The sequence below is a fragment of the Armigeres subalbatus genome, chromosome 2 (genome assembly GCF_024139115.2).
Source record: "Armigeres subalbatus isolate Guangzhou_Male chromosome 2, GZ_Asu_2, whole genome shotgun sequence".
Lineage (NCBI taxonomy): Eukaryota > Metazoa > Arthropoda > Insecta > Diptera > Culicidae > Armigeres > Armigeres subalbatus.
In genome coordinates, this window is record NC_085140.1 from 395,909,977 (window position 1) to 395,937,460 (window position 27,484).

The 27,484-nt window shown below is 39.7% G+C and overlaps 1 pseudogene; it reads right to left on the reverse strand.

The window, feature by feature from the left end:
• Window positions 1-24: 24 nt before the first annotated feature.
• LOC134210223 (RNA-binding protein spenito-like) lies at window positions 25-21,392 on the reverse strand (annotated as a pseudogene).
• Between the last annotated feature and the right edge of the window lie 6,092 nt (window positions 21,393-27,484).

Consider the following 27,484-nt stretch of genomic DNA (forward strand, 5'->3'; position numbering starts at 1 on the left):
AGATACACTTTTCGTGTTGAATAATCTCTGTGGTGTAGTATTAACAGGACACAGATGTACTCTAGTGTTGAACAATCCAGGAAAGCTGACGTTTCGCACCACTATGCATAGCCATCAAATGAAAGGATTGGACTGGAAGGAAAAGGTCAGCAGCTTCTTATTTGTTGCCTCCAACCACGGCCCGTTGTCGCACTCGTTTGATCTGAAAGGATCGAAAATCTTATTGAAAAGTTTACTGTTTTTGAAACACAACCGTGGAAAAATTGTGAAAGAATTGAATCATGAGAGGAAACAACCAGCGGATTCATTCAGAATTATATTCATGAGATGTTTACAGTATTTTCTGCAGCTTCTCACTTGTATGCGTTTCCCAAAGATTATCTTAAATCGCGGTACTGCTAATCTCGTATTAATTATTTGTGGATTTACTGAATTCTCGACTTAATTATAGAATAATGTGACCAGATAAATTTTGTGTGAACGCGGGACAAAAAAAAGTTCATAGTTTAATACGTTTTAGTAATACGCTTCAGTCAAATCTTTCAATTTTTGTTTGTTAGCAATGCTTAGTTTGCTAACTGTTTTATACTGGCTGTGCAGTGTTCATGTGCTAAGCCAAGACAAGACAAGGCTTAGTTTGCTAACTGTTTGATAAACGGCTACTAATTTTAGAAGTCAAAGCTTTCTTCAAACGTTGATTTTGTAGCTCAATGTAGCTGCCATGGAATTTCGTATAATTTTAAAGTTTAGCGGTTACCTATCCGATAACTATAAAACTGTTGCAGCTATCGAATTACAGTTAAAAAGCGTTGCAATTAAATGAATTTCAGCTGTTGATCGTCTAGTGTACAGAATTTTGTTAGAATTTTTTGGAGCGATAGAAGCAATGATATCGAATCTCGAAAATTTTTTCCTGAATAACCTTAATAACTATTTCTAAAATACCTAACAAAAGTGAAGTATCTAGTAAAAAGGGGAGTAGACTTTGTCTTCTAGATATAGTAAGCGTAAACACGTCTTGTTCAGTGGGTAGTTAGTTAACTTCTGATCGTAGTATATTTCTCCTATTCGATACATGTCTAAAACTACTTAATTCCCTTTTCTCTCTTCCTGCTTTCTCGCTTCTCTGAGCGAGTTCTCAAGCGTTCGCATAGGGTTACCACAACTCCTCCATCCTTAAGTTAAAGACTATAGTTCAAATAAAATTCAAAGTATTTACAACACTAAATCCATTTAGTAATAATTTCACTACTCGAATGCACTATATTCATGCTTAACTACTATAAAAACTAAATTTACATTTGTACAATTTAAAATTCACTATTCTTTCGATTCTACTAATAGTAGACAAATTCACTTTTCCTTCTTTTCTTATTTCTTCTTTTAGAACGTCTTATCGGAACCACCGGAGTGGATCTGATTCTTCTTCATGCTGTAAATCTTCCTGTGGTTCTACACTAGAGAAAATAAAAGAATCGGCTGGGTAGCCATAAAATTCGAAATCTTGAGTAGATTGGTCGTCGGATTCGGATTCTTCTTCATTCCGTCTTCTTTACTTCTTGTTCCTGATTCGTTACTACGTCTCACCGAAATCGGTGATAAAACATTCGATGACGACGACAAAAGTGGTGCTTCTACAGATGACGAAACTGGTGCTGCTTCTGGATTTCTTACTGGCGACAAAATGAGTGCTGGATCATGCATTGGGGTCGCTGAACTCTCATGTGGGAACATTAAAGTTCCTTTACGGCGAGAGTTAGAAGATAGCTTAAGCTGACGCTTATGCGCCAACACTATCCTTCCCCCAAGAGAAATCTGGAAAGTAGCATCAGAAACCTGTTTTAAAAATGTGGCTGGCAACCATCTTCTGATGTCGGTTGGGTTAATGTTTTTGTAAAAAATCTAATCTCCATTCTTGATCTTATTGAATGCGTCTGGCTTTTTATTAAGTTGCGCATTAGCCAAATAAGAATCATCATGCGAGTTAGTCAAGTGGTTTTAAAATTATTCTTAGGATTAATTAGGTCCATCAAGGTTTTTGGCTTATAGGAGAGTAATCTTTCTGAAGGAAATTGGCCTTTGTTGTCTAAGCAAATGTTGCGATAGTTTGATAAAAAATAAGCAATTTGTTCTTCAACATCTAAACTTCTGATCTCCGAATCCAGCATAAACTTTTTCAAAACGTCTTTTACCAATCGAACTGTTCGCTCTGCTTGTCCATTGCTCTCCGGATGGTATGGTGGACTTTTCATGACCAAAATCCTTGATTTTTCAAAAGGTTACAAAACTGTCTGAGTTGAATGGTGGTCCTCCATCCGTAACTACAACATCCGGCAATCCGTATCGAGCAAAAATCCCTAAAAGTATCTTCAAAACCTTTTGCAGTCTGTTCCATGTCGCATGTACTCTAACTCGATCCATTTGGTAAAGCTGTCAACCACAACAAAAAAACCTTTCTATCAAAATGAAAAAATCAGCATGAATTCTGCTGAAGGGTTTAGTCGTCGGAATCCACTTGGAATAGGGAGCCTTTTGGTTGATCGCTGTCATTTGATGGCATATCGCACAGAGTCTTTACGTAGTCTTCAACATCCTTGTTCAACCCGAACCAATAAACTGTCCTCCGAGCTAGCTGTTTGATTTTGCTGATTCCTGAGTGGTTCATATGGAAGCATTTTGAGTACCTTTCGCTTCATACTTTCAGGAATAACCACGCGATCCTGGAACAAAACGCATCCATCGACCTCTTCAAGCTCCTGGTAATGTGAGTACACGTCAACAAAACGCCGTTCCAATCTCTGAGGCCAACCCTGCTTCAAATATTTCAAAATTGTCTGTAGGAACTCATCGCTTAGAGTCTTTAATGCCACCTCTTTGTAATCAATTGGAAATTCGTTGGAAAAATTTAAATTTTTGACATATTCCCGTGCCCAATCTTTGGGAATCACCTCTGATAAAGGAAAACGACTGCAAAAATCGGCATTACCCATTCGGGATGAAGGCCGATACACAATATCGTAGTCATAAATGGAAAGCTCCATAACGTACCTCTGCAAACGTGTCACCGAAATGGAATTCTTACCCTCCTTTCCAAAAATTCCGATTAGAGGCTTGTGATCGGTGTAGATAGTAAAATGCATACCGTAAAGGAATTTATGAAATTTCTTTACGGTGCTCACAACTGCTAACGCCTCGAGATGCAATATAGGGTAATTTTTCTGGGCACTGTTTAAAGAAAAAGAGGTAAAGCATATAGGTTTCTCCTCGTCCTCAACCAAATGTGCAATTACACCTCCTAATCCATAGCTACAGGCATCTGTTACTACTACAACTGGCTTATACGGGTCAAAATATTCCAAAAGGTTTGGGTTTAAAAGAAATCCTTTACAATCATTGAATGCTTTTTCACAGTTGTCAGTCCAACAATACGTCACGTTTTTCTTCAAAAGGTTGTAAAGGCAGCTGATGCGAGAAGATAAATTTGGAATGAACTTCGAATAAAAAGTTACAAGTCCCAAAAACGCCTTTAGTTCTGAAACATTCCGTGGAGCTTTCGCTTCACGAATAGTTTTAACTTTATCAGGGCAGGGAAGCAATCCCTCGTCCGTTAAAACATGCCCCAAATAAGGCAAACGCGTTACAAAAAATTTGCATTTCTTTAGATTTACCTTTATGTTGGCTTTAGTTAGCCTTTCTAAAACCAAAAAAAGTTTCTTCTTGCACTCGTTGAAGTTTTCTCCCGCTATCAGCACGTCGTCCAAATAAACTGTAACGTTCTCCAAACCACAAAGTACTCGGTCCATGCCCTTTAGAAAAATTGCAGCGCTAGACGAAGCTCCCTGTGGGAGTCTGTTGTATGTATAGAGGCCCTTGATGGTATTTATTACCATGAACCTCTTCGAACGATCGGTCAAAAGTAGCTGAGTATAAGCACCCTCCAAGTCCAAAGAGCAGAAAATTTTTGAACCCGAAAGTGTAGCAAAAAGATCCTGAGCAACAGGCAAAGGGTACGTATTTGGAAGCAAAACTTTATTGATAGATACTTTGCAGTCTATCACCAAACGAATATGTTTATCCTTTTGACAATGGCAATAACCGGCGAAGCCCATTCGCTGGCTTCAACTGGTGTGATAACTTTTTGCTTTTCCAAATCTTCCAAATAATCAACAACTTGCGGTCTCAAACGCAACGGCACCTCATAGGCTTCTTAAAAATTGGTGTATCTTCCTTCAAGATTAACTCTCCCTTATAACCAACTATCGGACTAGAAAATCTTTGGTGAAAATCGTCGGAAACTTACTCATTACTTCATCGACAACTGTTTGCTCGTCAGTCACGTCAATGTTCCCAACCATCAACGGAGGATTGTTAAATGTGTTTCGCCATCCTAAATAAAATTCGTCCAACCATGTAACACGGCCAACCAGAGGGATGAAATTGTTCTTGCACCGTAAAACAACCATGGTTAGCTGTTTCCGGTTCCCAGCGAGCTGTACATCAACACAAATTCTTCCAACTACATTCAATTTGTTTCCGTCAATAACAACAAGTTTTTGTTGCATCGCTGCAGCTCACAGCTTTGAAATTTCTCAAATACAGCTCTTCTGGAATAACGCTCTCCGTTGATCCACAATCAATCTCCATGGTTAGACGCTTTCGATTGATTAAAACCTCCACATAGCAGGGATCACTGATCTTGTTGACTGACGAGATCATGAGACAAGGCATGCCATCAGAATAATCTGAATCTGAGTCTAAATCTTTCTTTAAACGCTTAAACAGTCCTGAATCTTTTGTACTGGAAGATGGTTTTGGAGAATCAAGAAATTTAACACTGGCTTGGTTCTTACGCGGGCTTTTTCCATGCAAACGGTAGCAAAATTTCCTTGTATGTCCAGTTCGCTTGCAAAAGGAACAAAGGTAAACTGGTTTACCTGAGCTTGCGCCTCTTTTGCCTTGGTATCTACCATTGCTTCTACTCCTGGACAAAAACGATCGATTTCTATCAAAACTACGGCTCCGGCTTCCGGAATCTACTCCTAGACCGCGAAGCATCAGATCAGTTACCCAATCTGGCCACTAAACTAACGCGTCTGTCATCGTCGTGTTTCAATTGCTTCGTCCTACAAGCCGATATCTCCGAATTGAGAATCAACCGTTCTGCTTTAGCAGCAGACAAATCCTCTTCATCACATAACCGTTTCTGTAACTGAACATCGTTCACTCCAATTACAAGCATATCACGAATCGCCCTTTCTTTGAATTCTCCAAAATCGCATCTTTCAGCCAAATTCTTGACTGTAATTACAAAATCCTCTAGTGACTCGTTTCTACCTTGCCTTTTTGTCCAAAATTTGTAACTATGCACAACAGCTGAATCGTTCTTGTCATAACGTTTTTTTAGTTCATCAGTCATTTGTTTATACGTTAAATCATTGAAATTCTTTCCTGGGAATAGCCTTTTAAGTTCTGTGAAAATCTCTTTTCCACAGACTGCAAGGAATGTCGTTTTATAACGTTCTTCCGGAAATTCATTAAGTTTAAAGATCCATTCCAGCTGTTCTTGGTATTGGCTGAATGGCACTGAATGGACGACAGGATCAGCAATCGATGTCAAGGTCATCCTTCCCAAAGAAACGCACAAAATGTCAACAAAAAATCAAAATTAAAATTGGACCCAACCAAAACACAAAATCAATAAAATAAATCTCGCTGACAAATAAAAAACAAAACCAAAACAACGTACCTGTTTAAACAATGCACTCGTCGATCCAAAATAAGATGCACTCCACCAGATCCAAATCGTCACCAAAACAGCACACAGCAACAAAATCCGCACGAAAGTTTCTTCCTCGAAGCACTTCTAAAAAAAATCTTCACTGCAGCATCCACCATAAACAAAAGCTTTCCTTCGTTGCACTCGATCAAAAAATATCCACGTAACAGCAGCAGCTCTGCGACCCAACAGCACCCAATCAATATTGTTCACCACCGGCACACAATAAAACCAGCTGACCGACGGCTTCACACTCGGTAGTTCGTTGACCTCCGCAGATGCACTTTTCGATGCACTTTCCAAAATTTGCTGATTTCGACGCCGACACAAAACAATCACCGACTGTTTGGCTCCAATGCTCGGGTTGTCGGTAGTGGTGAAAACGATGTTAGGTTCTGATGCCACACTCACACTACTGTTAGCGCAACTGTCACCTCCGTCAGATTTTCCCTTTTTTTGTATCCGCGTTCTTGGTCACTGATCCTCCTTCGGCGAACGGTTCACACCGAGAAAAAGTGTTTTTAGTATTCGTGGAATTCGCATAAATGCTGTAAAATGTGGAAAACCAAAAATGTGTGTGTAAAAGAAAATGATCGTCGACAAAATTCCAACCACGTTTTAATTTTTTTTTTTACAAAATGGCTTCTATTTAACACAATGGTTTATAAAAGGTTTTCTCTATATGTTTTACACAAACCGTAAAAATGGCGTTTGAAAAACTTCTCATCACCACAAAAGAAAATGAAGCGATTGTTCTGGCGCAAATAGTTTCACATAAAGGAAAAACTCAGAACAATGGCCGTCCAAACGTGAAAAATGGGTGGAAAGCAAAATTCTTTGTCACTTCACAAAGGAATACTTACGCCGAGTGTTCTTGAAACAAATGGTATATTTGGTAATCCTACCAAAACACTATAAAACTTTCACAAAATGCACGCAGTCACTCGCAAAAATTAAAACCAACTGTAAAAACTTTACTTATAAAAATCTATCCTCGTACGCCACTGAAGTATCTAGTAAAAAGGGGAGTAGACTTTGTCTTCTAGATATAGTAAGCGTAAACACGTCTTGTTCAGTGGGTAGTTAGTTAACTTCTGATCGTAGTATATTTCTCCTATTCGATACATGTCTAAAACTACTTAATTCCCTTTTCTCTCTTCCTGCTTTCTCGCTTCTCTGAGCGAGTTCTCAAGCGTTCGCATAGGGTTACCACAAAAAGTAGATACTGTGATTATTAATTAATTAGATCATATTTTCCTAAAAGTCTATTCTGGTTGAAGCTTTTGCCTTCAGGAATCAGGTCCACGGTTATTGTTCCAATTTAATTCCAAACAGGTGAGACGGGTGAGACTGAATAGATATCTGCTCAGAGGGAGCATCGTGCTTGAGTTTTGCATGCAGAATCGCATCGTTCCGCTTAATCGCCAAAAAGGATTTCGCTTCAAAAAGAACCAAAACCCAATAGAAGCGTATTTTATGTTACTTATGGATTTATTTTCCAATGTTTTAAGCAAAGAAAGTAAATTCGATTAATTCAACGGAGAATGATACGTAGAAATCAAGCAATGATTCAAACCACAAGTCGAATCATGAACGATTCTCTCTGCCATGAGTCGGGTGGTGTTTGACTCGCACTTGATTTGAACTTTGGATGAGATCTAAGAATTTGAGTTGATTATATTGCTTGATTCATTGCTTGATTGATTGGTAGCTTGCTTGAATGGCTGATTGCTGGATTCATTGATTGGTAGCTTAATTGGTTGGTTATTTGGTTGATGGGTTGCTTTACCGTTTGATTGAATGGTTGGTCGGCTGGTTGGTTGATTAGTTGTTTTGTTGGTTGGTTTCTTGATTGGTTGATCGGTTGATTGTTGCTTGATTTGTTAGTTGGTAGAACTGTTGATTAGTTGGTTCCTTGATAGTTGGTTGGTTGCTAAATTGGTTGGTTGGTTGCTTCATTGTTTGTTGCTTGATTGGTTGGTTGGTTGATAGAATGATTAATTGGTTGGTTGGTGCTTGATTTGTTAGTTGGTAGAACTGTTGAATGGTTGGTTGCTTGATTGGTTGGTTATTTGGTTGATTGGTTGCTTGACTGGTTGATTGATTGGTTGGTCGACTGGTTAGTTGATTAGTTGTTTTGTTGGTTTCTTGAATGGCTGATTGGTTGTTTTGTTGATTGCTTGATTGGTAGATTAGTTGGTTGGTTGCTTGATTATTGGTTGGTTGCTTGATTTGTTAGTTGGTAGAATGATTGATTGATTGGTTGGTTGCTGCTTGATTTGCTGGTTGGTAGAACTATTGAATGGTTGATAGTTGGTTGGTTGGTTGCTTGACTGGTTGATTGATTGTTGGTCGGCTGGTTAGTTGATTAGTTGTTTTGTTGGTTGCTTGAAAGGCTGATTGGTTGGTAGCTTGATTGTTTGGTTAGTTGCTTGTTTATTGGCTGGTTGCTTGATTGGTTGATTGGTAGCTTGATTGATTGGTTGGTTGCTGGAATGGTCGATTAGTTGGTTATTTAGTTGACTGGTTGGTTGATTGTTGGTTGGTTGCTTGATGAGTTGATTAGTTGGTTCGTTGCTTGATTGCTTGGTTGATTGGTAGCTTGCTTGAATGGTTTGTTATTTGATTTATAGGTTGCTTGACTGGTTGGTTGATTGGTAACTTGATTCGTTGGTCGGCTGATTAGTTGATTACAGTCAAACCTCCATGAGTCGATATTGAAGGGACCATCGACTCATGGAAATATCGACATGTGGAATAGGAAATCTTTGGAAATCTGTTTGAATGGACCATCACAGTAACCCAGAAAATATTTTTTAATATGGGATAATTTGCTTCCATGAGTCGATATCGAGTCATAGAACATCGACTCATGGAGGTTTTACTGTAGTTGTTTTGTTGGTTGCTTGGATGGCTAATTGGTTGGTTGCTTGATTGATTGATTAGTTGGTTGGTTGCTTGATTATTGGTTGAATGCTTGATTGGTTGGTTGATTGATAGCATGCTTGAATGTATGGTCGTTTAATTGATTAGTTATTTGGTTGATAGGTTGCTGCTTGATTTGTTAGTTTGTAGAATGGTTGGTTGCTTAATTGGTTGGGTATTTGGTTGATTAGTTGGTTGGTTGATTGGTAGTTTGCTTGAATGGTTGCTGGGTTAGTTGGTTGATGGTTGCTTCATTGTTGATTGATTGGCTGATTGTTAGTTGGTTGCTTAATTGATTGGTTATTTGGTTGATTGGTTAGTTGATATGTTGTTTTGTTGGTTGATTGATTGCTTGGTTAGTTGGTAGCTTGCTGGAATGGTTGATTATTTGGTTGCTTGATTGGTTGGTCGGCTGGTTAGTTGAATTAGTTTTTTTTGTTGATTGCTTGATTGGTTGTTTAATAGCTTGCTTGAATGGTTGCTGGAGTGGTTATTTGGTTGCTTGATTGATTTGTTAGTTGGTTGAATGGTTGGTTGCTTGATTGGTGGGTTGGTTGATTGGTGGGTTGGTTGATTGGTTAGTTGCTCGATTGATTAATTGGTTTTTTAATTCATTGGTAGCATTCTTGAATGGTTGATTGCTTGATTGATTGTATTTTTTTATTCATATATTTATTTGGTAGGCACTCTGTGTTCTTAACCGCTACTGTGCCGTGATCTACTATGGTATTCTGCTGTACAGAATCCACACAGAATCTATGTTTAGATTTCCATAATTTGTTTTTTTTTGTCGTTGCCAGTTCGTCTTGTCGTGAGTCCATTGTGTCCGTTTGTCCATGTCGAGTATCCAATGATCGTTGCTTGTTCGGTTGCCATTTAAATCCGGGTAACGTTGGAGGAATGCCTCCGAGAAGAACAAGTTGTCAGTCATCATCAGGCAGCCGTGACGGTAAGGCGCGTACCCCAAAAACGCCACCGTATGGGCTGCGGATCATGCGACTGACGAGAGTTGGTGGATGGGGGGGCTGGGAATCGAACCCATGACCATTCGCTTAAAAGGCGAACGTGTAGCCAACTACGCTACGGGACCCCCCTTTCTTGATTAATTGTATTGTTTGCTGCTTGATTGGTTGTAGCATTCTTGGTCTGTTGAATGGTTAGTTGCTTGATTGGTAGGTTGTTTGATTAGTTGGTTGCTTGATAGGCCGATTAGTTGATTGGTAGGTCGATCGACTGATTGGTTTATTGGTCGGTTGATTATTGCTTGATTGATTGGTTTCGGCATCGTGGTTGGAACCGTTTTTAATATAATAATTTTAAATAAAAAATAAAATATAATTCAGATTTCTAGCAATTACAAGATACTATTACTCGTTAACTACCAGTTCTGTTTTAAATCGTATTGAAAATAAGGCAATTTCAATCAAATAGGACGATTTTGTAATAGGTAATTTTTCACTGCTCTCGGGAAGGTAGCGGGGTAGATTGGACACCCCCATGGGGCATTATGAACACCCTTATAAAATATGAAGAAAATTATCTTACTCGTGATTATATGCCATCGTAACCTATTTTATGGATCATCCAACAGAAATATTACCCAATTATTCATCTTCCTGTCATGATTTTGTATGAGACACCTAAAATTGTGGATCATTAACATCCGAAAATCTATTTCCCTCTTTTTAAGCAAGGTCATATATGGTCGTTTTCTATATTAATTCTATGATGAATAGAAGAAAATTGATTACGTAACGCAAAAATATGCGCCACTTTCAGCCGGCATCATACATGTATGTCGAACTTTTTGTATGAAGCATATGATTTTTTTTATATGGATCCTCACACTTATTGCAAGACCCCTTCTCAATCGTCTCTTCCCTAACTATTGTATAATCTATGCATGCTCTTGTCCACCCTACTGGCATCGCCAAGGGCGTAGCCAGAGGGGAGCAGGGGGGGCCGTCGCCCCCCCTAAATGGTGGTAAGATTGAACGGGGACTGGAATGAATTCCCTTAACATGTGCACTTTACAATCCAATCATATTCAGAAATAGGTGGTTGAAATTCAAAAGATTCCCAAAAACTTATTAGGGTATCCAGGATCCATAATAGGAATGAATAGAATATGAAAGAATATGAAAGTTCAAAACAACTCGAAACATTTCGGGTTCATAAATTCTCCTTAAAATCCTTCTAGAAGCTCCCCTGGAAACTTCTTAATTCCTCCGGGAAGTTATCCACAAATTCCTTTTGAAAATCGTTCGAAAATCCTTCTCATGTAATTGTAATTCCTTTTTATCTAGAAACCCCTCACTATTTTTTTAGGGAATTCAGAAGGAAATTCCTTGAAGATTTTTTACTTCTTTCTAAGTTTTACTTCTAGACATTTCTTCGGCATTTTTTTCTGGAATGTATTCGAGAGTTCCTTCAAGAATACATACGGAATTTCCTCCCGAAATTCCACCAGAAGTTTCTTCAAAAATTTATGACAGAAATTCTCCGATTTCGCTCCATAATTTCACTTGTAAATCTATAAGAAATTCCTTCGGAAATTCTTCAAGGAACTTCTGCAGGCATTTCTCCAGGAGCTCTTCCTTTAATTCCTCCGGGATAAAACCGCCATAAACTTAATAGCGAAATCCTCTAGGATTTAATTCTAGAATTCTTTTCGCAATTACTTCAGAATATCCAGGAGAATATCCTTCAAGATTTTTTTTTACAAATTTCTCTGAGAATTTCTCCAGGAGTTCGTCCAAGTATTTCCCCGGAAATTCTCCCAGGTATTTTTCCGGGAATTCCTTCAGGTACTTCTCCTGGAATTTGCTCAGGAATTACTACGGGAATTTTTCACAGAATTGTCCTAGAATTCTTTCCGGACTTCACTCGGAATATACTCCAGAATTTCATTCGGAAATTAATTTGAGAGTTCCTCCAGGACATCTTCCATTGAGTTCTTCCAGGAATTTATTAAGAACAAACGCCCGGGAATGCATCCAGTAATTCCATCAGCAATTCATCTGGGAATAATTTCAGGATTTCATCTGGGAATTTCGGCATCTCCGGTATTAATTTTCGGTATTTTATCCGGGAATTACTTCTGATATTTCTCCGGAAATTCCTTCAGGAACAAGAATTATTTCAGGAATTCCTTGTGGGAGTTCCTCTGGAAGTGCTTGTGGGAGTACCTCCGGGAGCTCCTCCAGGAGTTTTACCAAGAGTTCCTCTGGGAATCCCTCCAGGAACTTCACAGGAAATTCCTGGATTCGAGGTGAGCCAGCCTTGGACTGAAAACTTCCCAAATAAAGATAATAATAATATTTGAGGTTATGACTCTTATGGCTGTTATGTCCTCTATGCTCAAAAACGGGTTTTACGTTTTGCCTTTCTCGTATTTAAAGTATACGTAAAGGCTATATGTTCGCTCCGAAAGTGAACTTTTTATAGGAGGCCCGGAGACCCATAGTGTTATATACTGATCGACTCAGCTCGACGAATTGAGGTGATGTCTGTGTATATGTGTGTGTGTGTGTGTGTGTGTGTGTGTGTGTGTGTGTGTGTGTTTTTTTTTCTTCCTAAACAATGGAGGGGGAATCTGCTCAACAGACATCCTGGGTTGACCAGGAAGTGCGGGGTTAGGGATCACCGAGGGAGGCAGGACTACATTCTCGACCCGCTAAACCGTTTCCATTGCCGCCAAGTCCATAGTCCCTTCGGTACAACCAGAAAGTAATGCTTCAAAGGGGGGCCAGTGCACAACGCACCCTCGAGGTTAGCTGCGTATCCTTGCAGCACCGAACATCGTAACTCGCTTTTCTAGAAGAACACCATGGTATCGTGCCAGCGCGTTGCCGGCTTTCCAGGTGGCCTTACCACGCCCTATGTCCTCGGAAGGTGGGAAGGGTCGACTTCGCGCCTGCTTCCCTCTGCACGACTGGTATCAAGAATGATGATGCCGCGTGCACCCCAAATTGACCTTTCTGCGATAGGGCCTATTCGCCAGCACACAGAGGGACTTGCCGACGCGAGGCCTACGCCTGCCCCAGCCTTGACGAGGACCCCTTTCCGTCCTCAGGCTCGGAACCCGCCCGGTTGACCGACGCCGCGAAAGCGACGATACCATGTTGTTCTTCGCGCGGCCACTTGTTCGATAAAAGGATCGAGTTCGACCACAGAGCATGACCACCGACCACAGTATGACCCATGAAGCCGACTCCGATCCCTTGGACCACCTCTTATATGCGCCTGAACTAGCCATCCTTGAGTCCACGCGCCACCTTCTGTGTAGCTCCGAGACGATTTGGGCGATAGTCGATAAAACGGCGTTCCAGCCAACTTCATCTTTACACATCCTCTGAACTAGGTTGTCCGGGGTAGTGTCCAGACCACATGTGGCAAGCATGTGGTCACGCATTGCGCGAAAACGTGAGCACACGAACAACACGTGTTCCGCCGTTTCCTCTAAACCTGCGCACACCAAACACTCGGGCGATGCCGAGCAAGCCAGCTGCGTTACCTGCACTTTGATTTTGCAGCACGCTTAAACGCCGAGCACATCGAACCCCCCATGGGGTGCTTGCTGTTCACAGCTTTGCTGGAACAAATCAAACAATTGGGAGGGTTCGTGCAGCATTGTGCCTTATGTCCCTCCAATCCGCAGCGTCGGCAGAGATTGCTTCTGTCAGGGCCTTTGCAGTCCCATTGCTTGTGCCCCGGTTCCAGGCACTTGAAGCAAACTTCGGGTTGCTCGTATATGCGCACAGGGCATACCGACCATCCCACCTTGACGCTCCCTAATGTGTGTGTGTGTGTGTGTGTATGTGTGTATGTATGTATGTGTGTGTGTATGTGTGTATGTATGTATGTGTGTGTGTGTGTGTGTATGTGTGTATGTATGTATGTGTGTGTGTGTGTGCAAAACTATGCAAAAATGTCACTCATTTTTCAGGCACTTATCCTTTACCGATTTGCTCGCATGCATTCGACGCATAGTGCTGTCCCATTGTTTCCTATTGAAAATTGGCCGGATCGGACTATGGGCTCAGAAGTTATGGCCAAAATACTATTTTTTACTGCACGAGAAAGGCATCATCACCGCTAGGTGGTTTAATCTGGGTTTTTATCCGACTTTTCGGTTACATATATTGTACCTCTATCAAGGAGTTAACTAAGTCCGGTTTTATTGTTACATTGTCTTAGCATTTCCTAATAACTTAGTTAACTTAGCGACTTAGAATTCCTCTGATAATTTCTACAGGAATTCCTCCGGAAATTACTCTGGAATTTCTCTTCTGAGGTGTATCTCGGAGGAGTTCCCAGAAGGAACTGCCGGAGGAGCTCCCGTAAGAACTCTCGAAAGAATTTCAGGAGGAACTCCTAGAAGAATTCCTAGAGGACCTCCCGGAGGAACTCCCACAGAAACTTCGGAAGAACTTCTGGAAGAATTTCCATTTAAATTTCTGAAGAAAGCCTAAATGATTTTCTAAAAAAAGCCTGAATGAGTTCCTGGCAGAGCTACTGGTGGAATTCCCGAAGGAGCTCTCGGAGAAATTCTCGTAGGAACTTCCGGAGCAAGTTCAGAAGAAACTCCCGGGATAATTTACTATCAGAAGGAAACTATCAGAAGAATCCTCGGAAAAAATCGTGGAAAATTCATCTTATAGACAAATCTCGTCTAGCTGAAACCTTTGTAGGGGTATATAGCTGGACCATCGTCATCGTCAGAGGACATCCCGGAGAATTCCCTGAGGAGCTCCCAGAGAAATTCTCGGAGGAGCTTCTGGGTGAATTTCTATATAAATTCCTGAAGAAAACTAAATGAATTCCAGAAAGAAAGCCTGAATGAATTCCCAGAGGAAATTCTGGAGAATTTCCCGGAAGAATTTTCAGAGGAACCCCCGTAGGAACTGCCGATAGAACTACTGGAATAATTCTCGGAGGAAATCCTGGAGGAACTGCCGGTGGAACTCCTGGAAGAATTCCCGGAGGAGTTTTTGGAGAAACTCTGGAGGATCTCCCAGTGGAAATCTTGATGTTTTCACCGGAATTCTGTCAGGATTACTTTGGGAATTAATCTAGGAACTCTTCCGAAAATTTCATTTTCGGTATAATTTCTGTATAAATGTTCGGTGAAATTCCAGGAAAAATTCTTTGAAATTTTCACAAGAAATTATTTGAAACTTTCAGGGAAAATTTTATGGAATTTACACCAGAAATTCGAAGATTTTTTCGAAATTCTCAGGAATGTTTACTGGCAGTTGTACGGAATTTCCAAGGAATAGTCTTAGGAACTTCTTGGAGTAAATAATGGTGAAATTTTTGGATTATTTCCCGGCGAAATTAATGGTGAAATTCCTGAAGACATTGCCGAAGAAGTTGCTGGAGGCATTCTTAAAGAATTCCTGATAGAACTTCGGATAGAATGACTGGAGCAATTGTCGAAGGAATTCCTGGAGGAAGCTTGCATATTGTTTTTTTTTTCTGCCTATTTGATAATAAATATTATTTCAGAGGGGATTTGTTTAGAAATTCAAATATCATTATTGTAGATCCAGTTGAAAACCGAACTGAGCTCTCGCGACAATCGCATTTTCTCCCATTTCCAAGTGTCGCAACTGCATCGCGGGTGGTGCGCAGGATAGCGCACGGCTATAGCATAGATGCGCATTACTCGCGATGCAGTTGCGACATCCAGAAATGGGAGAAAATGCGATTGTCGCGAGAGCTCAGTTCGGTTTTTAACTGGATCCACAATATTTTTGTTTAATTTACTGTTTAATAAACGCACATCGCGAACGTTGCATTGTGGGCATGAATGCGTCACGTTTATTAGCGTTGCGTTCTAGTACAAAACGCTGACTTCAACGCCCAGCGCAACGTGCTGTTGTGATCCTGTTGGTTGTGGATTTCGTTTCAAAGTTTTTGGAACTTAGAAGGAAATAGTACCAAGCACTAATATTCATGTGTTTTCATAAAACCACTATAAAACTACGAATTAGAAGACCCAAAAAGTTGCCCCCCGCCCCCCTGCTCGAAATCCACAAGCTACGCCCATGGGCATCGCCAATCCTTCCAATGGGTTGTACCGATCAACTTCCCAACGAGATTGCCAAATCTATACAAAACACTTCCTTTTTTTGTTGCACTTTCAGCGACTTCTATGGTATATATATGCATCTATGGTATATATATTTCATGTACTGGAACTTTTATAGCCATTTATAATTCCGCACCATGATAACACAAAAATAACACGATATGAAAGCCTATTTCGATGAGTTTGAGGTATGTTTTTAATTTTTAAGGTGTCAGTTCTACCCCCATATAGAGTGTTCAGTTTGCCCCAACAGGTGAACATATTTAAAAACTGTTGGAAATATTGTAAAAATCAAGGAAACTTGTCACAAATGCATGCCAGAGCACTGTAAATAACAGAATGTTGCTATGGGATGACCAATTATTGAGAAATCATCTTCTATGGTAAAGTAAAGCTTATTTTATGGAAAGTGAAACTTTTTAATCATTTGGAAGACATTCTAACTTTTTTGTCAAATTTATGCGCTATGAAAATAAAACAATGGCTTCTACGCTATAAATTAGTTGTTTATGAAAGGATTATAGAGTTCGCTGCATTGAAAGTAGAAAATTGATTGAATTAACAAGAATATTGGGGGTGTCTAATCTGATTGTACGACATTTCGCGGTAAAACATTCCGCGGTTAACCTTTTCGCGGTGTACCAGTTCGCGGTCTACCACTTCGCGTTCAGTATCATTTCGCGGTATAACATTTCGCGGTTTATATCATTTGTCGGTTTACCATTCCGCGGTTAGTACTATTCCGCGGTGAAACTTTTCGCGGTCAATACCAATTTGCAGGTTTAATTTTACTAATGTTACAAGCAGTTCAATAATGTGTTCTTTAGCTTTGTAAAGCCTCAAAATTCACCTAATTATTATGTAAAGCGAATAATCATTGAGTTTACATTCTTCTTCTTCTTATTGGTTTTATATCCCCACACTGGGACAGAGCCGCCTCGCAGCTTGGTGTTCATTCAGCACTTCCATAGTTATTATCTGCGAAGTTTCTAAGCCAAGTTACCATTTTTGCATTCGTACACTGACAAAAATCAAATCATATCCATTATGTGTGGCACACATAAATTTTGACTATAGCATTTCCCACATAACGGCTATGTGAATTCGCATAGCGTAAATGTGGAAACACACATAACTCTTATTAACTAATAACTTTTATGTGGATTTTCCCATAGCGGGTGGTTATTAATGCACACATTAAATTTATTTGTAAATTTCTTTAGATTTTTGCCAATAAAAATGTGTGGATTTTTATTAGTGTATATCATGAGGCTGACACGAATCCAATCCGAAAATTGCCTTGACCGGCACCGGGAATCGAACCCAGCCAGTTTACATTAGACTTATATAAATTCAAATCTCAACAAAAACAATGTTTTGAAGCAAAACATATTTGCAAATACGACTACCGGCACCGCAACGGGGATGACAATGGGTCTGGGGGTGAGAATGGGTCATCACTTTCACCGGCAGTCTGGAGGTCGAAGAGCAAAATCGTCCAAAAAGGTCTCTTATATTTTAGTCTTCTTGCCCTCAATCCAATCTAAAAGCATTCTAAGTGGTTAAAATAGTGACCCATTCTCAACCCCATTTGACCCATTGTCACCCCCTACGATGGTATGTAAAGAATGCGAAACAACACACTTCGCCTTATACCGGGCAAATGAAAACATTTAAAGAAAGCAAAACCTAACATTTTGCGTTATACCGGGCAAATGCAAACATTTGAAGAAACAAAACAACACAGTTTGCCTTATACCGGGCAAATGCAAATATTTAAAGAAGGCATAACATCATAATTTGCCTTATACCGGGCAAATGCGAACATTTAAAGAAGACGAAACAACACATTTTGTCTTATACCGGGCAAATGCGAACATTTGAAGAAGACAGCACATGATATTTCGCCTAATGCCGGCTAACATTTAAGGAAGATACATTTTGCCTTATGAATAATTTTCAGTTTTTTTCATCTTCTAAGTTCTACCAGAATACCATAGCCTTTTAAGGTATTAAGACAGCGACCTTTATCATATGATATAGTGTATCTTGGTGACAAAGCTCACACATCTAATTATCATATTGACAATAATGTATATGTCTTTTGGAAATAACATAAAATAATGCGTAAAAGAAAAGAGAAAAATAATTGAAAGGGAAACGCAATGAAAGAAACGGCCATATAAAGAAGAGAAAATTAAGAGTTGGTAGAAAAGAATGGCAAACTCTTAAAAATACAAAAAAAAAAGTTAATAAGATAAGGTAAGTTTGAATACCGCAAAACGGATCACCGCGAAATTGTAAACCGCGAAATAGTATATACCGCGAAACGGAATACCGCCAAATTGTATAAACCGCGAAACAGATTACCGCCAAATGATACAGACCGCGAAATGGTACACCGCGAAATGGTTTACCGCGGAATGTTTTACCGCGAAATGTCGGACAACCGTCTAATCTGCCCCGGGTGTTCATAATGCACCCTGGTCCCCTACCCTGATAAAATAGAAAAAAAATACGGAGGGGCGTGCTTTTAAAGAAGGAATCATATCCTCCTTCAACTTAGACCGGGCAGATGCGAGCCTTCAAAGAATAAAACATGTCCTCCTTTACCTCAAGCAGGTGCCTGTGTAAAACTAAGAAATGACTGAATTCTGCCTTTTGAAATTCCGCCTTTCGTATTTCCGCCTTTTGTAATTACGCCTTATGATATATTCCGCCTTTTGTTACACGTATAAGAACGTCTGCCTTTCGAGATTCTGGCTTTTGTGATTCCGCCTTTCGTGTTTCCGCCTTTTGTTAGAGTCCCTAAGAATACACTTGAAAATGTAAATTTTTGCAGCATGTGCAAAATTATTATAAGATTTGAAGTTTATAAATAAGGTTTTGACACAAAAATAATTAAAATACAGGTTTAAAATACATCAAAATCAAAAGATCTACATATTTTAATTGAATATTGTGCACACATGTTTGTACTGATACAAATCTGAATTTAACAAACAAATATTTTTTTACAAAACCAGTCTCTATGGGGCAACATGGGCATACCTGCACAGAGCAAGATATCAGACCTGAATATGCGAACAAGTTCAAATTTCAGTTGCCAAATACAAGAATATTATCATCTATGTAAGATTCATTACGAAAAAATTACAACACCGCATTACTGCGATTGAAACAGAAAAAAATGACTATTGATCAATTGAAATATGGCTATTCAAACGGTGAAGAGTGGCAAATCGGTTCGATCCGCTGTTGTGTGGTTTATTATTTTTATTTGGTATGGAATATACTCTATGGAATATACGTACAACAGCGTACGAATATCATATCCTTCCATGTTACCACACTTTTCTCTCCTAAAAACACGTTTTGGATGGGCGGCCTATACTGCCCCAAATGGTGGCTCATATTGCCCCGTATAGTCGGGAACACACATTAAAATCAATACATTTTCAAAAATGCATTCCAACAATTTCCAAACGCATTTTTCACCATTCATTGACGTAATATGAAAGGTAACACTCCCTAGTATAAGTCAACTACATTTGAATGATGATTTGTTGAGCTTTTCAGCGCTTTTCGGAACGATTTCCTTAGGTGGCCCATATTGCCCCGATCACTCCTATATCAAATGGCAAAAACAATAAACTACCGTATATACGCTGCAGCAACGAAAAAGTCTTTGATAACAAAAATTAAAATTAAACCTTTTTTCTAATTATTCTACAGTTCGTTATTCATCATCTTACCTTATGTGTTATCTGCGCCCTCATCCGCAACTCAGGCGATTCCTCCTCGGACCACTACGATTACCAGATGGTCTTCCTTCAGTCCCTCCTGAGGTTGAGGTTGTGACATGTTCGTTTCAACAATTCTGTCGAAAAATCGCATGGCGGGAATGAGTAGAGCACACCGGTTGCTTCCGTTTCCTTATTGAGTAAGGATATAACGCCGGCCGCTTCTTTCTGCTTCAGGTAGGACACGAGATTACGCAGTGGACGCGTCTGAACGCTGACATCATCCGACGATGCTACCGATGACGTCGATCCCGGCATGCCGAGGAAGATTGCGTGCGACGATGACGTCGATATGCGCTACTGCACATCTTCCAACTTGGGTTGATCGAGGCGTAGTAGCAGAGTAATACGAAGGTGGTGTTTACCTTCCTCGTCCTTCATCAGGCTGTCCACTATTTCGTTGTTTCCGTCCGTTAGGATTCACCATCGGCTCCTGATCGACGCCATTCATCATTGCCCCCGTGGTGCGGTGGGCCATCACTATGAAAACTGCCACGGAAACCACCACGCCCGCGGAATCCTCCTCTGCCGCGGAACGGTCTTCCACCATAGCCGTACAATGAATTTTCCTCGTATGATGCACCACCTTCCGGATTTTCGTAGTCGGGGGCGCGACGATACTCACCGCCTTCCTCAAAACCTCCACTGCGCTTTGAGAACGATGGTGTTGTTCCGTTATCAGCAAAATCGATACGAATACGACGATCCGGTGCCCTAACGGGAATCCACGCATTTCCTTCACAGCAGCCGTAGCAGCATCAATAGAATCGTACAGAATGTAGGCCTGGGTGTCCCCTTTGTTATATTCGATCTTTTTGATGGCACCAAAACGGTCGAACTCACGCTCCAACTGAGTAACGAAACGAACAAACAACAAACGAACCGAAACGACGTCACAAGGTGAGGGAGAAAAACAAACAAACTGTCAAAACGTCAAGAGGGGTAAGTCAGCGCTCGTAAAATATTTATGTAATTCGTCACCCACGAGGGGTATTTTCTTCAAAATGAAGAAGAAGACATGGTGCCCGATTTTCTGATGGCTTTGTACCGGACATTTAGGTCTATGTATTCGTCAATGGTGCAACCCCCCAATTTTGGACCCCCAAATGTACACATTTTGGTCACCCCCAATTTAGTCTCTTCGAAGTCGAATTTCTAATTTACCCTGGTCAATTGAGCCGAAGCCAAATCTTATCTTTCAATTGGTATGCATCAATGAGAAGATTCCTCCCTTTTTAAATTCACAATTTCGACAAAAACTTAATGTGTACGTTCTCAGATTTTCAGTGATGTATACTTTTAAGCGTAACGCATTGTAACGCTCCCCTTCTTGAACAAACTAATTTCCTCGAAATTTCATCTAAATATCGTATTTTGCGCACGGGAAACCAGTGAAACAGATGCTGAACAATATTAATTTCCTGAAGCCAATGGGGTAAGTAGCAGCGGCATTGTTTTTAGTTCAGAAATCAGAAAAATGTCGCGGAGGGTCCAAAATGTGTATAGGGGTCCAAATCAAGTTGGTTACCCTAATAGAATAATGCTTCCCGGTATGGGCCTTTTCACGAGACGTTTAAAAACAGCTGATTTCATCATCAATTGACAGCTTCGGACTTGCAGGCCTGTTCAGCGGTTGAAAACAAGTGCACTCTCGGCATAGTGTCACATGGAAAGGCCTATTTTGTGTTAATTTATTGTAATTTTTGACAGTTCATATTCATTTTTGTTTTACTGATGGGCCAAACACAATATAGATACGTTTGCGTGCGTTTTGACAGTTTACCGGGCTCATTTACCGAAAGCTCAACTGTTTGAAAACCCGGTAAAACCCCCAGTAATTTGAGTTTACTTTGTGGATCTACTCATTTACATGAAAAAAATCACTTATTCTCCCAAAATGGGTAAAATTTTCAGCAGAGAGAAAGAGATAGCAGAGAAAAAGTACCCATTAAGGAGTAAACAAATTTTACCGGATATAGTAAACATGAGATTACCTAACGTTGGCTTTTTACACTTGAATGCCCTTCCCGGTAAAAATCGTTTACTCAATAATGGGTACTTTTTCTCTGCTATCTTTTTCTCTCTGCAGAAAAATTTAACCATTTTGGAAGAATGAGTGGATTTACTCATTTAAATGAGTAAATCCACTTATTCTCCCAAAATGGGTAATTTTCTAAGCAGATAGAAAGAGATAGCAAAGAAAAAGTGCCCACACTGAAAATAATGTTGAAGTAACGGTAAATATGTATTTGCTCTTGAAATTACTATTTCAGTATGTTTTTGATATGAACAAATACATACTTGAATTAACAACACTGTTTTAATTTTTACCATGAGCATAGTTAAAATAAACAACAAACCATGGTGATGAAAATCTTCAAAACAAAACATTCTCACACAGAGAAACAGACGTCTCACTTAGAATAAAATGCAATCAAAATCATCGTCACGATAACATTATCGCCCAATGCTAAATTCACTGTGTGTGGCCAAGCGGCAACCAGATGGCGGTAGTGCGCAAATGTCAAACACGAGCAAAAACGACGAAAGCGCCATCGGTGGCCGATTGACCACCTACAAAAAGTTGAATCCACCGTTAAAAAGGTGAACGATGGAACATGTGTTGAGTGAGACGTCTGTTTCTCTGTGATTCTCAGTTCAGTCACCATACTGCGAGGCAATCGGAGGGACAGAATTTGCTATCCATATAATTTGAGAATAATATCTCCAATACTGATAACAGCTGGTAAGTATTAAAAACAATTTGATGTTTTACGTGATGATTAGAGAAATAAATTCCCATCCTATTTTATCGTGCAGGTTAGCAGATGTCTTCAGTTCGTCTACAATGGAGCGTATTTGGGCCGTCCTAAAAGTTTATAAACCTGAACTGCTCTATTCGTCAAGGTATCGTTGTTGATTCCGGGGGCGGTACCACAACAGCTGCTGTCGCTAGACCTGTCAGGTTTCCACCAACAACCTTACCGATGCCAAAGAAGAACCGGAAGAATCCTAAGACGAAATGAAATTTGTTTCGTTTTTAGAGGGCAGACATTCGCCACAGTAATTTACATATTTAATATGAATGTAATGTTATTAAACATATATGAACATAATTAAATTGCATGTTGAAGTAATTTTTCACTTGACTTCAATATTATTCCAAATTAATTAAATTAACAAAAACCCAAGCAAAAACCCCATTTTTATTTTAAATGCGTCGATTGGTACAACTAAATACTGAATTGTTGTTAAGATAACTAGATAGAAAGCATAGTAATTTTTACTGGCAATTTTGTCTTTGAAGCCATAGTAAAAATTAAAGCATTTTGTGTTCGGCATAAATACGGTTCGTAGTCTGCACAAATTTAGTGGCGTTGTGTTTTTAATTTAACCCTACACCACAGACAAACAGACGTAACAGCTAGAACAATTTGTTTCAAAATCCATAGCCCAGTTATTTTACCACCACCTAACGTGCATGTTGTACAAAACAAAGTTTAGTACAACAATGTCAACAGAAGGCGCTAGTGTGAGATGTCAAATATAAAGGAATACGATGCGCGCGCCCCTGGATGTGAAACTCGCAAGCAGTTGAATATGAAACGACCGTTGAGCTCATGGTCGATGGGAATTTCCTCAGTGTTACGTCTGTTTGTCTGTGCCTACACGGTTAGATCAGACAACCCAAAATGAAGTTCAAACAACTCAAAATTAAGTTCATTTCACTTAATTTGGACCGTTGGTGGGGGAAGCCAATTTTGAGTTGTATGGCCCAACTGAGTTTCCGTTTGATCCCGTGTGAAAAAGTACCTAAATATTAAGTTGTTTCCACCTAAAGTTAAGTTCAAATAGGTTTAAACAACCTAAATTTGAGTTCAACCCTTCAACCTAGCGTTGGCTTCCCATCGAACTGCTATCGTTGGGTGGTTTTCTTTCTCTGTTTTTGACATCAAAGGATGGAACGAAAGAGATGCCAGATCGAGAACAACTCAAAATTTGGGTTGTTTGATCTACCCGTGTACAATATAGTAATTTTAACTGTAAGGCTGCTCTCAGTGCATTAAGGACTAAACGTGTTTCTCCGTGTTGTGCACGCTCATTTTGATTCTATACTCACCAGTGAGTAGTTTTTTATTGCTGTCTCTTTTTATCACACAGAAATTTTGAGTGGTTCCACTTTTATTAAAAAGTGAGTAAAATTTCTGTGAGAAAAAAAGAGACGGCAATACAAAACTACTAACTATTAAGTAGAAAAAAATGAGCGTGTGTAGTTTTGCTTGCCATTTTATTACAACAAAGAGAAGAGGGAGTGAGATACAAGAGAAAAAAAACCTAAAATTAGATACTTCGTTCCAACACGCTCATTTTGATTTTACTCACCGGTGAGTAGTTTTTTATTGCTGTCTCTTTTTTTCCCACAGAAATTTTACTCACTTTTTGAAAAAAAGTTGAGCGACTCAAATTTTGAGTGGTTCCACTTTTAATAAAAAGTGAGTAAAATTTCTGTATAAAAAGAGACGGCGATACAAAACTACTCACTATTGAGTAGAAAAAAATGAGCGTGAACTGTGCGCTGAGTAAAATCACAATGAGCGTGTAAAACAACTCAAATATTGCGATTCTTTTCTTAAATCCGCAACCTGGCGCGCCAGTTACGCGCCGGCTCCCGTGCGCCGAGTTGTGCGCCATGCGAAAAGTAAATAAAGCAATGTCAAACAGATGTGATCTTTTGGCGCGGTTTTTCACATTCGCTTTTAAGGTATGCAACATATTATTGTCCCTCGATGGATAGTTAGGCTTTGGTAGAATAAACGGGATCTTTTTATTTTTTCACATTTGCTGCTATACTGCATTTGGATCAGTATACTGTAGTAATAATTCTCATTAGGTAATCGTGTGTAATATGTGATGAAATATTTTGCATTTCCGTAATCAAGGTACCATAATATGGCAAATATAGATAGTGGAATATATAGATGAGCGAAGATAAATCCATTGTCTCCAAACGAACTGTCAAACGTGTCTCCAAACGAGCATGACGTCACGATTTCAATGGAAACGTTAAGGGCTGTGACTATAGATAGTGGAATCTATAGATGAGCGAAAGCATGGCTGAGTCGATTTTTTTGCACGTGCACACGCGTATATGACGTCACAGCCCTTAACGTTTCCATTGAAATCGTGACGTCATGCTCGTTTGGAGACACGTTTGACAGTTCGTTTGGAGACAATGGATTTATCTTCGCTCATCTATATATTCCACTATCTATAGCTGTGACGTCATATACGCGTGTGCACGTGCAAAAAAATCGACTCAGCCATGCTTTCGCTCATCTATAGATTCCACTATCTATAATGGCAAATACCTTAGCGGCGCACAATCGAGAGAGACAGAGATGAAATAGCAAAATGCTATAAAGTCTCGAGAAGCATAATATCAAGTTGTATTACGTATTGCTCCACAGCGGGGCTTGCCTTTGTTGTTGTTGCAATTGTTGTTGTGTTGTTGAAGGTTGATCTCCGATTGAGAGCACCAATTTTGTCTAAACTTTGAATTTGATCAAAGAGGGTTGAAAGTTAATGTTTTCCATATTTTCAGAGAATTTCAAAGCTCTTACTTTCGAAAAGGATTAAATTTGGGATAGAATTACACCAAAAAATATATAGAAAGGAGGATTTACTCACGGTTCTTCGTCCTTGAAGGATTTAAATCCACGCTTTAGTGCAGGCTCCTAAACGGTTGACTCGAATCGCCTACGTGTCGAGGGATGGCGTGTTGATTCTCGATGAATCTTCCTAGCCGGTCAGCCGCCGTTACGTGTTGAACTCTAGTTGGTTGTAAGTCACTGTTTTTCCAAAAAGTTCCACGTGTTGGGTTTTTCTGTTTTCAGCACACTTTAACTTCACTAGTTAGGGTTTCTTCACTAAACCGAGGACGAGCCGTACGACTGCGCCAGTTACGTTGTCATGAACGTGATAAAGTTTTTAAAATAATTCTAAGTTCGATTCACATTCACTATTTATTCGAGTTCGTTATACACTTGATGTTTTACAAATTTTAATTGTTCACACTTGGACGTGTTGTCCCTATCGAATGCCGCACTAAACTGATCGCCCTGACTGAAGCTACCTAGTTACCTGGCTATGGCCGCCTAACTGGAAACTGCTGCTTCAGCGGAATTCCGGTTCGTCAATTGGGTCCCGGCTGATGCAACCTCGATGGCCGGATGTTTACTGCAACGTCAGCGTACCTGTGGCTAACCTTTGGTTGGTAACCAAAGCTGATCTCTCACGCGATCAACGGTGACTTTCTGCTAGCGCGTACTTTGCTGACGTCTGTGCATACGCGATAGAGGCTGTTAGGATGTACATAACTATACATCATGAATAGTTTAAATATTATGATTCATGAAATTTATTACTTCATATATAGATGTTATGTACAGCAAAAAAAAACTAAAGGTTGATTTACTGGTATAAATAGTGTTAGTCATACCCTCCTCCGTAAAAAGAATGCTTTCATTTCTTCAAATTGAGTTAGGTTTTGGCGGAATTGAACTGAAATGTTGCTGCTACCTCCAGAAAATACGTTCACCATCAACAATGGATTCCGTACGGCCCTTGATAGTAAGCTTGCTGGGGAACACTGCCATATATGATGCTTTGCTCGTGAATGGATCACGATAAAATATTCATACACTGAGCGAAATAAAAATAGCATCACCATATTTTTTAAATAATACTAGTTGACCCGGCAGACGTTGTCCTGCACAGTAGGCGAGAATGTGCGTTCCGAACTGCCCATGCAAAGTTCGCATAGGAATCACAATTTTAGTTATTCAGTATATTGCTCAACTTTACTCGCAATTTTCGCATTAGGAAATATCATATAAACCCGTCGGAAACTATAACGAATGTTTCTGCTGAAGAAATGAAAAAAATCCAACCAGCTGTTTTCGAGTTATGCGGATACGAACACAGACCATTTCATTTTATATATAAAATTTCTTGACATAATGAACAGATGATGGGAATTTCAGTTCAGAATGTTAGGAAATTCTGTTTCACAATATTCCAGTTCATTACATTGGTATTAATGTGGACCATTTACATTTGAGCTGAAAAATTGATGAAAAAAGATGCGAAATAAAAATAGCAACACTTCGGAAAAAAATAATGGGTATAATAATGTAGACCGATTTTTATTTCGAATTTGAGTCAATTGCCAACAACCAAATATAGTAAATTAACAATATCGTCCACTTCGTAAATCTCCATATATTAGGCAAGAGACAGCACACTCACACCATCTTGACAAAGGTAACTAGCGTCTGAAAATGATAGCCAAGGGTAGGTCTTACTTACTTACTTATGGATCATGTACATCTGGTGGTGGTGCAAAGGGTCGACTTGAAAGATCTCCATCCTGAGCGTTGTCCAGCTATAGCCTGTTGCTTTTTAGGCTAGATTTCGGTCAACTTCTTTTATTTCTTTATTGAGGATTCGCCGCCACGAGTCTCTGGGTCTGCCTCCAATCCGGTTCCAATCTAATGCTTGTTTACAGATTTTGTTTCCGCTCCTACGTAGAGTGTGCTGACCCAGCTTCTACCTGATCCGAATTTCTGTTGCTATCGCCTCTGGTGACAACGACGATGGAGCTCGTTGTTTGAGATCCAGTTGTGAGGCCACCAGGCCCGAATTATATACCGCAGGCATCATTAATGAACACCTGCAGCCGTTGAGTGTTCTCCACTGATACACACCATGTTTCGCTAGCGTATAACAGCACAGATTTCACTTTGATAAGAAAATTATTTTGAGCTTTTTAGTGGAATAGTTATATCCTATTGAGTTTCCACTTATTCAGTAAGCTGCCCTCAG